Genomic DNA, 14,778 nt, shown 5'->3' with positions numbered 1-14,778 from the left:
AGAGTTCAAACCTCAGGCTGATGCCAAGTCTGAAGAACTTAAAAACCTTATGGAAAGTGAATGGAATTTTAAAAAGTGAGAGTATTGGATTGATTTTTTATATGAGTTCTGGATTCTCACTACCCAATAAATGGCTAAATGCTATGTTACCTTGAGTTTGCTAGATCTGGAGAACATTTTAAAAACACACTCTTAGAGACCTACATGTGAGCTTCTGAGGTTTCCCAGCTTAAACTCTGAGTAGGGAGAATAAAACCTAAAGAGTTGTTGATTTGGGAAGCCATCCCCAAGATTGGACCAAGTTTGTATGAGCCCAAAGTGAGGGTTGCAAAGCAGCGGGTTACATATATGTATTACAAATGAAAATGGACTGGTGTCCACAATAGGGGATAATGATTAGCACATTTATTAAACTTTCATTACAGTTTTCAGAGCTTTATGTACCATGCGCATTATGCCAGTTGATCTCATGACAAGCCTGTTTGATAGATGTTATTAATTTACACATTATATAGATGAAAAATGTCCCAAAGAGGTTAAGTATTGTGTCCAGGGGTCATATAGCTAGTAGGTATGTGAACTAGAATTTGGACCCAGTTTTCATACTCTAAGAACCAACATTATACCCACTAGAATTTATTAGCTTCAGTGAGACCATATTTGAATTACAATTATTGCCTTAATTACAATTTTCGCCATATATATTGACTGAGCTGCTGCTAAATGTATAAAAATTTACTAACAGAAATTTGTGACTTAAAGGCAGAAAACCCAAGTTCAAATAATAATTAAAATTTAAAAATTTTTTAAAAAAGATTAGAGGAAAGGGAAATCAATGATGGCTGGGGGTGTAGGAAGAGGGGGGCTTGAGTGTAGCCTTGAGGGATAGGTATTAGAACCCAAGAATTCTGGATCCTAGGCTCTTTGGTTAACATGCCTCCAGGGAAGTAGAAGGGAAGTAAGACAAGAGAGTAGAATGTTACCTCTTATTCCTCTGCTCCCCAGTTTAGATGAAGATACAGCATTCTTTGTATATTAAAAAAACCATTGCTGGACCCAAGGGGCTGGGGTGCTGCATCCTTTCTTACTTCTTTCTCCCATAAGGGAGCCTTCTCCTAGACCACATATGTGGTCTGGAGCAAGTACAGTCCTGGGGGAGCCTAACCTCTAATAAGAGGGAGGATAGGCTCCCTTTTCTCACATTCTTCAGCTCATTTAATCACCACCCAAACAGTGGGGATAGTTTAAAGCTTAGGTTTTGACTCAAGTCAATGTCTTCCCCAATAGGGGAATGAAACGGTACTTAATGTACAATATGTATCAGGTATGGGACAGCTATTAATCTCCTACACACAAAAGCAACATTCAGTAACTTGACTTAAAATGATTGTTATAGTCTGTTGGGAAGCTGATACTTAAATTGCTGATGGCATTTCACTTTGGCTTTGCACTGTGCAAACACTCTCGGTCTCTATCTTCAGACCCCAAATGGATCACATGGTGGTCATCTTCTCCAAGAGTGTCAGAATAGTTTCTGGGCACTCCTTCCTAAATGGCCAGTCAGTTCTGACTAGAAGGCCATAGGATTTCTGGATCTATCAAACTTACAATGTTGCCTCCATGCCTGGAAATGTTCATTTTGGGATAGATACTCATTCACTTTTGGGTTAGGAAAGAAAGAACACAAAAGAGGCAGCCCAAACCCAGACTTAGGCTTGCCTAGGCAGGATATACTTTGGATGACATGTATTCATGGCTACGAGGTGGCTGGGGTGGGGGGATAGGGAAAATTGGGACTAATCGGGGCTGTCAGTTCATGCTTTTCTACCCTCTTGCTTTCCAAGGTAAGAGGAGCAGGTCTTGTTTACCTAACTGGGGTTACTGTCCTACTCAGTCGGGCCCACCTTCAGACAGGTCATCAACAAGAACATCAAACTACCTTCTTAAAGCCAAAGGTGGTTATCCTGCAAGAGGTGCTGAGGAAAAGTAACATGGCTGTTTCTCCAGGGCAGGGGACATCTAGTTAAAGCAACAGGTATGGCCAGTCACTTCAGATGGTCTAATGCCCTATGTAGATTGCCAAGGCAGATCACTCAGGCACACACAATCACATTAAAGGACAGTTAGTTAATTAATCTATTTTATCTATCATTTATCTATATTTTTATCTATTTATATTTTGATTCACATTTCTCTTTTTATCAGTTTCACATGGTTGTTAATTGTGTGCAATTCTTTTTGGAAAGCTTTTCATATCCTCTGACCTCTTATCTATTCATTCTCTCTCTCTCTCTCTCTCTCCCTCCCTCCCTCCCTCCACCCACTCATCCATCCATCTATCTGTCTGTCTATCTATCTATCTATCTATCCATCTATCTATCTATCTCTTTTTCCCTATCTTAAGCATTCTGAAGTGTAGCAGTCACTCATGGCCTGACACCCCTTCTGATAGGCACAGACTCTTTGACCAGCTCTATTTCTGAACTGGGCCAGTTCGGCCCTACTTAGGCAGCCTGGTGGGCCCCTGCTTCTGGCTCACCATATTGGTACCGGACTTACTACAGATACTCCATCAGCTGTAGATCTACTGAAGCATAGAAAACCCATGTTCAAGTGATCTACCAGCTTCAGCCTCCCCCATTAGCAGGGATTACAGGTGTACACCTAATTTTTGTTTTAAAACAAATTTTTATTGATAGCTTTTGTTTTTATAAAGCCTAAATGTTTCAATATATCTCTCTTCCCTCTCCTTCCAGAGAAACTCGTAACATAGAACAAAGATGGAAAAAAAAACAACAAAACTAATCAACACTTGAAATCTGACATTATATTCAGTATTCCAAAAATATAGGCCCCCACTTCTGCAAAGAAGGCTGGGAGAGCTCTTCTCATATCTCTTCTTTGGTACCAAGCCTGGCCATTCTAATTTCACAGCATTCAAGTTCATTTGTTTTCTTATTATACTTTCCATTTATAGCTTCCCAAAGTGGGTGACACTGACCTCTGGGGGTACTGGAATGATCCAGGGGAGCAGTTGTAGCCTCAGGTGCAATTGGTGGGCATTGAATAAAAATAAGGGGATGGTGGAAGCATAAGGGAAGAAGAGAAGATAAGAAAATTTTAAAAAACTGTTTGTGTGTGTTTCATCTGTTGTGTAACAGAGTTAAAATCATAGTGATTATTTATTTTCCAAATAAACACACAAAATGCAAGTTATAACTGATCAGTGGTCAAGTCTGCTGACAGGTCTTAACAAGCAAGTGTTGGCAGGCGAATGTCTCTCACATTGCTGGGAAGTCCAGCGTGCATCAGCAGGAATATGTGTGTGTAATGACTTGTTTACAATATGATACTATATGGTTATATCATGTAATATTGCATCATCAATATTTCAATGTGGGAAAAGCCCCACAAACTTACAATAAATCATTAAATTTAAGATGTGTCATTAAAAATGTTGCAAATTAAAAAAAACCATTAAGGGATTAAAGAAAGTAGATTTTCAGGGGGCACTGAGTAATTTTTTTTGAAAAGGGGGAGATAGGCCAAATAAGTTTGGGAGCTTCTGATTTATATTATTGTAGTTATTGTCATATTGTGTTCTTGGCTTTGCCTACTTCAGTTTGTATCAATTAATGTTAGATTTCCCATGCTCCTCTGTATATATCATATTCTTTGTTTCTTCTAACAGTAATATTCTATGACATTCATATACTTTGACTTGTTGAGCCATTCTCTAATCAGTGGGCATCTACTTGGTTTCCAGTTCTTTACTTCTATAAAAAGTTCCATTATAAATATTTTGTAGTGCATAAAAACTTTCTTTGGACTGTTGACCTCCTTAACACATATACCTGGCAATGAGATCTCTGGTCAAAAGTTATGGACATTTTAGTCACTTTCTTAGCCTAATTCCAAATTGTTTTCCAGAATGGTTGAACCAATTAGTACCCCTATGTCTCTTTGTAACCTTTCCAACATTGATTTCCTTATTTTGACATGTTTGCCAATTAGTTGGGTGGGAGGCAAAACCTCAGAGTAGTTTTGAATAATATTTCTCTTTTTATCAGTGTTTCATATGGTTGTTAATAGTGTGTAATTCTTTTGAAAACTATTCATATCCTGATGCAAAGTGAAGTGAGCAGAACCAAGAGAAGCATGTACACAGTGGCAGCTGTATTGTAAAGATAAATAACTGTGAAAGACTTTCCGTACGTCTGACAGTGATCCACCAAAACTACAAAGAATGCATGATGAAAAATATTATCTACCTCCAGGTAGAGAATTGATTGACTCAGCATGAAGATCAAAGTATATTTTTTCCCTTTATTTTTCTTAATTTTTTTTTTTGGAGCATGGCTAATGTGGAAATGTTTGGCATGACTTCAAATGTATAATGGATATCATATTCCTTATCATCTCAGTGGTTGGGGGGAATTTGTAACTGAAAATAAAAATTAAAAAAAAAAGAAAACTTCATATCCTTTGACTTTGTATCTGATGAGAAGGAACTTTTGTTCTTATATATTTCTGTCAGGTATCATCCATTTGTTTAAACAAATGTTTTATTTATTTTTTTTGTTTTTATATCACTTTTATTTGTGACTGTATTCCACACCTCTCCCTTAACTACTGACTCATCTCTTATGTAGCCCATCTGATTGCTCATTCTTTCCGGCATGCTCATATAAGACACAGGAGATGGCTAGGGCAGCTGAGTACACATTGTTACCCAGAGTTTCCAAAGGCCCTTGTTGTTGTATTTGGTATTGAAGGAAGAGACTAGGAAAGGGATAGGGTACTGGGATATCTATCTTGGTTAGCTAAAAGGAGTAGGGCTGCTAGGAGTCAGGGTAGCACACCCTTTTCTGGTGAGTCTTTGTTGGCGGCTCATACAGATGTCAGAGCTGAGACCTTAGTGAAGACAGAAGACACAGTGGATGAGCCTGGGTGGTCAGAATTATCTGCTTCTTCTCTGCTCCTAAATGGAAGCTTGGCCTAAAACCACCCATTCCTCCTTTGAACCCTTTGACAGTTACTTCCTGGTTTCCTTTTGCCTAATGGGGGAAGAGAAGTGAAAGAGAGACATGTTAATTGTCCACTTTCAGCTGCGAGCCAGGCGATGGATTGATAGATGCTGTCTGTGTTTTTGTTTCTCTATTAATACCTCAATTCGTAAGCTTGACAAAACAAAGCAAAACAAAAAACTGGTGGTTATCAACCCAGGGTGATGTGGTTAATGGTGGCAGAATGGTGAAACTGGGAGGAAGGAAAGAAACTAAAGTCAGTCAGCGAGAAGGAGAAATTTTTCCCCCTTTAATGAAGTGAGAGGTATTTTCCGGTGTGGATGAGAAAGCCCTGTAACCAATAGGAGGAAGAGAAAGGAAGTATATGAATTTTGCTTATCCTTTAGACTACAAATATAGAGAGACATATAAGGATAGGTGAACCAAAAACTAGCTGAGTTGAGGCTTTGGGGTGAAGACTTGGAAACTGGCATAGGAAGTATCACCAGGGCTACATGGTTTTGATACTGCAGTAGCTGGCCAGCTACCTTGGGGCTGCTAACTGTTATTAGAGGAGATTTCTATTACCAAAGCCAAACCCCATTAGACCTCTTGTTACATATACATATTTATGTACATAAACATGAATATATTTAAATATACTTGTATATATTTTATGTACATACGTAAATACAAAATTCATATATATGTATGTAAGTGTGTGTATGTATGCACACACATGTATATAAGGTGTTCCAAAAGATTTAGTGCAGTTTTAGGCTATAAAAGCTTAATACTATGTACACATATGTAAGTCAATAAGCATTTATTAAGCACCTAATATATGCCAGGTACTGTCCCTAGCACAGGCTAGGGATACCAAAAGAGGCAAAAGACATTCCCTGTCCTCAAGCTTACAATCTAATGGGCGAGACAACATGCAAACAAATATATAAAAATAAGCCGTATACGGGAAGCCAGAAAAATTACCCAGAGCTGAGAAATAGAGTGCCTTGTTCGTGGAGGAGCAAGGAGGCCAGTGTCACTGGATCAAAAAGTACAGGGTTTAAGGTATAAGAAGACAGGAAAGGTGGCAGGGGATAGGTTATGAAGGGCTTTGAACAGCAAACAAAGTATTTTGTGTTTGCTCCTAGAAGTTATAGTGAGCCATTGGAGTTTATTGGCTATGGAAGTGCTCAAACCAGTCAAACCAGTGCTTTAGGAAGATCTTTTTGGCAGCTGAATGAAGAATGGACCGGAGTGAGAAGAGGCCTGTGGTAGGCAGACCAATTAGCAGGCTACCGCAATAGTCCAGGCATGAGGCATTTTTTTTTCCACTTTTATGTTCTTTATATTTTATACAAGGATTTGAAACATGGCGCCTCATCTGTCAATATTTACATCATAATGACCAGAACATAGCCAATGTTTAATTCTTAAAACAGATGATTTAAAACTAGGTTTAGGGCTTCCAAAGCTTGAAGGCAGTAAAGAGAAGAGCTGATGTTGACACAATGTCAAACAAATGCAAGAAACAGTAAACAAGGTTTAACATGGTCTCATGCACCCCAAGGGAGGTGGTACCCGATTTGGAGCAGTGATTGCTATGTCCAAATAATCTCCTATTTGAAACTCCTGAGACTGTAGGGTCATGGAGTCATCAGTCCCCTTTCTGCCAGACGTAGTAATGCCAATCTCTTTCACTCGATAACCGGGTCTTTTAAGATCCGTAAAAATAATAGCAATATTGGAGTGTGTACCTTTCCTCCGAGCTTCTGGGTAGACCTCTTTTACTAAACTAGTCAATTCTTTCAAGGTTGCATCCATCCAGGTGTAGATCTGAAGCTCGCTCGAAGGCACGTTTCCTTGGGGGAACGCTTCCACTCGGGGGTGTCGGCAGTCATTAGTGGTGAAGACCCGCAGGAGCGGCAGGCACGTCTTCTCCCGAGGGCAGCACCAGAGGAGAGAAAAGGGGGCTTATTGGAGAGATATTGGGGTGAAATTAGTGAGAGAGAGTCAAGGATGACAGCTAGGTTGTAAGCTTGGGTGATCGGGAGCATGGTAGAGCCCTCAACAGCAATAGGAGAGTTTAGAATAGGGGGAGATTTTAAGGGGAAATATGAGCACAGTTTTGAACATACTGAGTTTAAGATGTCTATCGGACGCTTAATTCAAGATGTCTGAGCGGCAGCTGGAGATGGGAGACTAGAGGTCAGCAGAGAGTTTGGGGCTGGGTAGGTAGATTGGAGAACTATCAGCGCAGAGGGGATAATCGAATCCATGGGAGCCGATGAGATCATTAACTGAAGTAGTATAGAGGGAGACGAGAAGGGCAACCAGAATGGAACTCTGTGAGACACTCCTGGTTAGTGAGTGTGACCTGGATAAAGATCCAGCAAAGGAGACTGAGGAGGAGGGGTCAGACAGATAGGAGGAGAACCAGGGGAGAGAGCATGTCATGGAAACTTAGAGAGAAGAGAGTGTCAGGGACATGGAGGAATCAACAGCATCAAAAGCTGCAGAGAGGTCAAGAAGGATGAAGATAGAGCTGGGGTAGATGTAAAAAGCACCGACTGGTCAAAGAGAACCTCTTTCTCTTCTTTATCTGCTTGCATTTAAGTGAGAGAAATCTTTCCCACCTGGGCAAGCATATGGCCCATGAATACAGCCTCTGTGTGTGTGTGTGTTGTTGTTGGTGGTGGGTTGTTGTTGTTGGTTTTTATTTGTCATTTTGCATCTGTTCTTTCTATTTTTAGGTGAAAGAGTATTAGAGAGGCTTTAACCCTGTGAGTTAAATCAAGTTGGGATAGTGTGATGATAATTTTGATACTCCCTACTCAGATCAACCAGCATTTATTCAGTTTATTGTGATTTGATGTATCAGTGATGGTATTAGTGAATTAAGCAGAATGGGATTAAGTTTAAGTCGGTTATGTATGTTAATACTGTTAGGATAAGAGTTATGAATGCTCTTAGCACCTCCTCTCTCCCCCCAACTCTGTAACATGCCATAATAAGGTTCATTTACTGGTGCAATAACCCCACGTCCATCCTATGAATTACTACTGTCCACTCCCTAGTGACCTTTGCTTCAAACCCACAATTTCTTTGGATCCTAAGGTACTGTTGGTCAAACACTAGGTTCTTTTGGCTTGTGGAAGATGCTGAGATGTTATCGAAAGGGTCTTATGACCTTTGGAAAGCCCCTGCTAGGACGACCTGGAGTTGATGACTTGTGGAAGGTTTCATGATTTGTGAAAGGTTTGTGGACAAAGTGGTTATGACTGATGGACATTTCCCTTAACCAGCCACAAGAGAGCCCTACTTCTGGGATTGACCAATCAGTGAATTGTAATGCCTTCTTCTATTTTTTAGTTCTCTTCCAAGTGTATAAAATTAGCAAGCACCCAAGGGGAGGGGTCCCTGACCATGAAGAAGGTCTTAGACCCAATTGATTAGAGACCCCCCCAGATTCTCTAATAAGTTAATTAATCATACTTAGAATTCTCAGTGACTTTTATTACAGGTTGAAATTTACTAGTCCACATTTTGGAAAGCCAGCCAGGAGGTTGAGATGTGGACTCCAACTCTCTTTGGCTGCCTCCCCAAACAGATCCAAAAAGGAGCAGTCCCTGGATGAATCTTTAGGAGGATGGCCTTGGGAGGTTGGACTCCCCACAATCACGGCTACTCAAATTGTCTAGGCCATAGGAAGCCTCTCCAGACTGCAGGTGATAAGTTTCTAAATTTATGGCCTTTTAAGCTTTCATTCTGAAAAGGGTCCCTAATATGGCTTGAAAAAGAGACTAGTAATAATTTCCAAAATAAATGGGTATTTCTCCATTAGATGCTTTTAGTTAAGAAGGCTTTATAGCTTTTAGGTTAATTTAGGAATTAGAAAAGTTGACAAAATGATTAAAAACTGCCCTGAGATTTAAAAATACATACAAATTGAATTTCTCCCCTTTTTCTTCTCTTCATAAAGGGTGGGGGGAATTGAGCAGGTTTTCATAATTTTAGTATTACTTTCCCTTTAATGCCAGCTAAAACGTCTGCTTAGACCCTTTAGAAAACTTCATTTTTTTTTTAGCTTTACTCTTTCCTTTGGATTTTTGCACATGAATTTTTTAAATGTAAAATTGATTTTAAATTGATCTAAAACCTGTCTTTTATCTCTGCATCTCTTTATGTATAAACATACTACATTACCCTTTTACTTATAACTGAGGCACCAAGACTAGGTCCTAACCTGCTGGTCATGTCAGGAGCTCAAATTGTAACTGAGGGGCAGCTAGGTGGTGTAGTGAGTAGAGCACTGGCCCTGAAGTCAGGAGGATCTGAGTTCAAATCCACCTCAGATACTTGATATACTTACTGTGTGACCTTGGGCAAGTCATTTAACCCCAATTGCCCTGCCTTCCCCCTCCAAACAAATAAAAACAAATTATAACTGAAAAATCATAGACTAAACATTTTAAAGCACTACCAAGAACAGTCATTTAAAATTTCTTCTTCTTTTTTTTTTTTTTGGAGGGGGCAGGTAAGGCAATTGGATTTAAGTGACTTGCCCAAGGTCACACAGCTAGTAAATGTCAAGTTTTGAGGCTGGATTTGAACCAGGTCCTCCTGACTCCAGGTCTGGTGCTCTGTTCACTACACCACCTAATTGCCTCTCATTTGAAATTTCTTAAAGCAATTTCTAAGACCTAGAAAAAAACCTGGCATGTGGTAAGCCCTATATCAATTACAGTTATCCCTTCTACATCATGGGTGGTTAGGAGTGTGATGCCTCTATGATCTGGAAAATCCATGTAAAATGTAGTGGCCTTGGTATGTCATCTGCTAGCTTTCCCATTCTTTTTTCCAAATTTTAATTTAAAAAAGAAATTGTGTATATTTGTGGTATTAAATAATAAAATATGTTGATATTATACAAGACTAGGCATATATTTTATGTCTTTCTGAGTTTCTAAACTTTTTCTTTGTCATCTCTTGGCCTTCATGTGTCATCTATAGTTTCTGCAAAATTCCCTCAAAATTCTCACTTAATTTCTTATGCTGACTCGAGATATATCAAAATCGTGATGGGGAAAGTCACGATGTGGAAGGGATAACTGTCCTAAGATATGACTAGTATGAAAATGCCAGGGGTAATAAGATAAATTCCATGAATTGATACATTTGCAATGTATTTGACTTAATTAATATCACCTGATTGGCAATAAAGGTTCGAATACATGAGATGCAAAATTTTCTCTTGTATTATGAAGGCTCAGAAAAGCTTTTTAAGTCATTTCCCCCTTTTAAACTGAATATTGTTAGATGATACATATATCTGTTACACAATATTACTGTATGTCTGAAAACTTCTACTCATTTAATTAGGGTTTTATTTTGTTTCAGATTAGAAAACAATAAAGCCTCATTATTGGGTGAAAAGAGTAGCAAATTCCTCTTTAGAGGTTCTTGTCTGGGAGGTTCCTTGTCACTTCCTATTCTGGCTGGTTATGAGATTTTAATAGCCCTCCTGACAGTATATTGTGAAACTGCAGTTCTGAAGTTTAAGGAACTCTTCCAGTCAAAGTGGAGAAATGTACAAGTTAAACTCTAAATAATAAGTGAATTTTATTTAAGATCATTTGGAAAATCATGAAATTGTATTTTGAACCCAACTATTCACTATGTGCCTGAACTTGTGTTTACATATAAGGATCCAGGTGCTGATACTTATTAAGACAATAGCATCCTGTTCCCTACCATGATGCTGAGATGAAGAAGTGGAAACAACAGTACAAGGCTAAACAGGTGTCTTGAGGCAATGACTGAGGAAGGTAAGTCACTCTTCCCCCAGAGTTTCTATGACCAGGTATCTCTCTCTCTCTCTTTTTTTTGTTCATAAGGGGGCCATAGTGGCACACAAGGGATAATAGATTCAATTAAACAAGGGTGGGTTGCTCTAGCTATCACCTCAGTGGTAGCCTGCCTTTTAATCAGCATGCATTTTGAGCCACATCCTCTGGTGGCCGTCCTTTAAGCTTACACCCCCTTTGAGCACTTAGAGATAAATTTTACTAATATACCCAAGACAGGTCATTATAAACATTGTCTTGTCACTGTTGACCAAGATTAAAGTATGCCCTAGTTCTGAAGCCACAGAGGCCTTTGTTACCAAAGTTCTCACCAAGGAAATTGTGCTCAGGTGTGGCCCACCTGCCTACATAGACTATGATAGAGAATCTCATTTCACTGATTCTGTTCTCTCTCAAGTGAATTCTAATCATGGTATCACTCCCAAGTTCTACACCCCATACCATTCTCAAAGTTCTGGTCAAGTTGGACACACGTTAAGACTATGGTTGGTAAATTATCCTTTGAATTCCATTTGAGATGGCCTGATAGTCTCCCATTGGCTTTATTATATCTGCATCACAAGAAATTATAGGAGTGTGAGTGGATGAAATTTGAGAAGTATGTGAAATTTTTCTAAATTATTGTCAAATACTGTTAATACTAGGGACCAATGTTACAGGGGCCATTTTCTTATTGAGTTATTAAAAAGAATGCGATAATAATCTTTAAAAATCGTAATGATGGCCTTTTGCCCTAGAATTCTTATGTTTTAATAAGAGGTTTGAGGACTGATCATCAGGAAAAATTATTGAGCCAACGATCTATGAGACCAGCAGCTAATGAGAATGACATTTGCAAATTAGTTCAGGCAGAGTTTTGTTTCAAAGAAAGGTGGAGAGACTGACTTTTGGCATGGGCTGAGGTAGGAATTTCCAGACCTGACTTTTCCAGTGGATAATTTCCTCTTGAATGGGAAATTTTCCCACCTGATTGAAATTCTAAGTCTGGCTGTGACATTCTGTCATTACAATTGGCTGCCTATTTGACTCTTACCTGGAATTGACATTAAGTTAGGGAAGTATTTTTCCCTTCCTATAACTATATCCCTCTTTTTCTTTCTATGGCAAATTTCTATAATCATGGCAGGTGATCAGTAGATTAAATTTTTATCTCGTAGACTAATGTGTAAGACCTAAACTATTCAACCTGAAATTATCATCATTTCTATATCCTAAACTACTAAACAAATGAGTATTTGGGCTTGTTATCTGCCTGTCATTTATACAATAAAATCCTTGAAATATCTCAGAGTATTATGGGAAGCGTTAGACAATGTTTCTGCAGATTGTAGGACCAAGGTATAAATCTGTTATCTAGTGAGAATAAATCAGAAACATTGTCTGTTTAAAAGAAAATAGACTTTCAGTACAATCAGCTATCTGTGACATCCAATATTTCTTAGGTTTATTATGCTTTCGTTGCAGTTGGAGTATGATAAGTATCTCTAAGGTAAATTTAGCTGTGTGTCCATTAAATTTAGGCAAAGAAGCCACCTCCTTACAAAGTGTTGTTAGTAAGATTAGATCCCCTAGCAACATGGGCAGCTACAGTGAGTAACTAAATTGGAGTGAATATCCGGGGTATAGATTTGTTGAGAAAATAACAAGGCCAGATGAATATATATGAATACATATGAAATCGCATTAAGATCTATTTTCTAAAAGGTTTATTGCAGAAATACCTGGAGGAACCTATGCAGGTGTCCAGCCCTTCTATGAAGACCCGCCTTTCAAACTGCCATCGACTGAGAGCCATTCCATGAGAAATAGTTTCCAGTGACCTCACAAATACCTGAGACATCTGACATCTGAAGATCAACCGAATATTAATGAACATTGGGAGTGGGTTAGTAGGATACAAAGTCACTGATTATTGTATTGCCTGGAAGACTTACCAAAAGGCACTGCCCCCAATGGATTCTCTTGTACCTTGATAGGGGATTACCTGCTCTGGCATTTTGTGTTGCCTATAGATGACTGCCCTCTATGCATTTTAGCGATCCATAAAAGCCTTGAGGTCTTTTTTTGAATTGAAGGGGATAATTGTGATAATTTTTTGCCCCTTACTCAAATTAATCAGCATTTAATCATATTATTGAGATCTGATAAGTATTAATGATTGTATAAATGAATTAAACAGAATAGGATTAAACTTAAGTTAGCTTTGTATGTTAATGCTGTTAGGATAAGAGTTATGAATAATCAATCCAAAATAGATTTTGCCATTTCCCTCTCCAGCTCATTTTATAGGTGAGGAAACTCTGGCAAGCAGAGTTAGGTGACTTGCCCAAGGTCACACGGCTAGTAAGTGTCAAGTGTCTGAGGCCAGATTTGAACTCAGGTCCTCCTGACTCCAGGGCTAGTGCTCTATTCATTACACCACCTAGCTGCCTGACACTGGACTTCTTGATGTCCCTTACACCCAATGCTCCATCTCCCAGCTTTGTGATTTGTTTTTAATGTCTATAAAGCTTTCCTGGTTTCCTTCAAGATTCAGCTCTAATTCTACCTTCTGCGAGAGACTTTACCTGATTCCTAGTGACCTCCCTCTTAAATTACCTCCATTTTGCCCTTGTGTATATGTCTATAACTTGTATGAACACAATTGTTTGCATGTTACTCTGCCATTATGATGTGAGCTCCTTGAAGGGGGGGGCTGTTTTTTGTCTTTCTTTGTACCCCCAGCACTTGGAATAGTGCTTGGTATATGGTAAGTACTTAAGAAATACTTGTTGGTTTGACTTGTTGACTTGACATTATACAGCCAGAACATTTACTTAATATTTACTAATACTTACTTAATATTTATATGTATTATGAAATGGGCTGTATGATGGGGAGTTAGGGCAACAAGAAACACAGCTATCCGTCAGGGTCTCAGGATATGAATGCTGTTGTCCCTGGGGCAGTCTCTGTTTCTGACCCTTCTGTCATCGATGACAACTCTCCTAGTCTGGGACAGTTGGGCTTTTTACAGCAGAGATTAATTCTGGCATGAAGTCTCACAGGATGCTTATAGTCAGTGGACCTTCAGAAGTGATTGGTGAAGCTAGTGACTAAGGGGGTTTCAACATTCAGTGTATATGGATACTGGCATGCTAAGGTTGGAAGCTAGGACTGGCTGACGGGAGTTTATAATTTGTGCTTCCATATGCATGTAAGCAGAAGTTTCTCTTATTCAGACACTTGGAGGTCTCTTTTCTCTCCACTTTTTGAGGGTGGAGTCATGTAGCACTGGTGATCCTAATTAGGCCTTACCACATGAAGGTTCTGTGCTGCTAAATGTTTAACAACTAGTTCTAAAAAAAAAGTACCCAAGATACACTTTAAATTTACTCTGCATTATTAATATTTTCTCTATCAACTCTAGATGATTGACAAAACAACAAATCAAGCCCTGCTCTGTAGTGTTGATTTCTGAGGTGTTAAGACTCACACTAGAAAATTTAACAATTGGCTCTCCAGAGATAGTTTCAGCTGGCTCCAGCATCCCTCTGGTTCTGTACAAGCAATAGGTTAGGTGGGGATCAAACTAGGTGTCTGTGCCCATGGGAAGAAAATATATTCGTATAAATAGAAAGGATCCAACCAATTCTGAAAGCTACCAACAAAGGAGCACATTCACTCACACTCACAGGGCACTAACCTCCCTCGTCATCCCTTTCTATGACCTTGTGACAACAATGTTACTTGCAGCTACTGTGGAGGTGCAAGGCCAATAACACTAGCACACAGGAGGGCTGCTAGCGCAAGTTCTTTGATCTGCTTTTTTTAAAGGAAAGCAACTTTAAAGGGTTAACAATCTACATATGTCATTCACTTAGTTCAGGGAGAAAAGTCAGCACCCTGAACTTCAGAGCAAA

The sequence above is a fragment of the Trichosurus vulpecula genome, chromosome 5 (genome assembly GCF_011100635.1).
Source record: "Trichosurus vulpecula isolate mTriVul1 chromosome 5, mTriVul1.pri, whole genome shotgun sequence".
In the NCBI taxonomy this organism is placed as follows: Eukaryota; Metazoa; Chordata; class Mammalia; order Diprotodontia; family Phalangeridae; genus Trichosurus; species Trichosurus vulpecula.
The sequence above is the reverse complement of the archived record's forward strand: the minus strand, read 5'-3'. Positions refer to the sequence as shown.